This window comes from Octopus bimaculoides, chromosome 1 (assembly GCF_001194135.2).
Source record: "Octopus bimaculoides isolate UCB-OBI-ISO-001 chromosome 1, ASM119413v2, whole genome shotgun sequence".
In the NCBI taxonomy this organism is placed as follows: Eukaryota; Metazoa; Mollusca; class Cephalopoda; order Octopoda; family Octopodidae; genus Octopus; species Octopus bimaculoides.
Window position 1 is genome coordinate 136997012 of NC_068981.1, and position 1185 is coordinate 136998196.

A 1185-nucleotide genomic window follows, 5' to 3' on the forward strand; every position below is an offset into this window, starting at 1 on the left:
TCTCTCTCTCTCTCTCTCTCTCTCTCTCTCTTCCCACCCCACATGCATCCACATATATCTACATAGCAGAAGGATTATTGCGGCTGAACGTTGCCCGAGAGATGCATGGATCATTTCCTATAGGCAGTCCTATCCGGTTTTTTGTTCCAGTGTGCGCTATACTTGTGAATATACTTGAATCTTTACCATTTATATTATTATGCATATACATGGTGCACATAATTATGTACATGCATACATGTGCGCATGCATACACACGCGCGAGCACTATCACGCACACATCCACATACACATGCTTTGGTTTTTCAACACATTAACACACGCACGAGCACAAATAAATTAAAACAAAGTTGAATATACACAAGTAACGGGTTTTCTTAAAATTACATTAGAATGCACAAGCGCACATATCTGAATTTCATGCTGTGACTACAAATGATATATCAACACATTGGAATGTAGTTCCTTTTTCTATCAAGTTCTGACCCTGACGAAATGTTCAATTAATTAACTATAATTCAATATGAATCTTTAATTTGATTTTTCTAATTTGAATTAATTGTTTGGATATGGAATCAATTGTAGGTTCTATGAGTTTCATATTGTTCGAAATTGGATTTGTTTCAATAAATTGATGTCTGCATGTCAATTTCTCCGTTTTTTTCTTTTCCTAATACAAAAATGGTAATATACCCACATCCATTATTGTGAAGCTAACATCATTTAGTATTTCATTGATACACTGGATAAAACCGAGGAACTTGGATGCTGACATCCCTTTAAGAAGTATTTACATCCTTGAAATTATATATATATATATATATATATATAGCTAAAGAGTTAAAATTAATCAAAGGACATACTATTATTTAAATCGCCAAAATAGACTGATAATAACTACAGAAATCAACCGTCCGAAGGCAAAGTGTTATTTCCAGCAGGTAGACATAGTATGTTCTTTGATTAATTTTAATCCTTCAGCAATTTAATGCCTTTTTGGGGCCTGCAATCGCCTATATTACTGATTCTGTTACTATTTTTAAATTGTTAAACAAGGTAATAAAAGAGTCAATGGTATCTTCACAAATTATTCTTTCGTGAATAATTTGTGAAATCTCGTGAATTATTTACTCCGTATTGAAATTATATATATATATATATATATATATATATATATATATATAT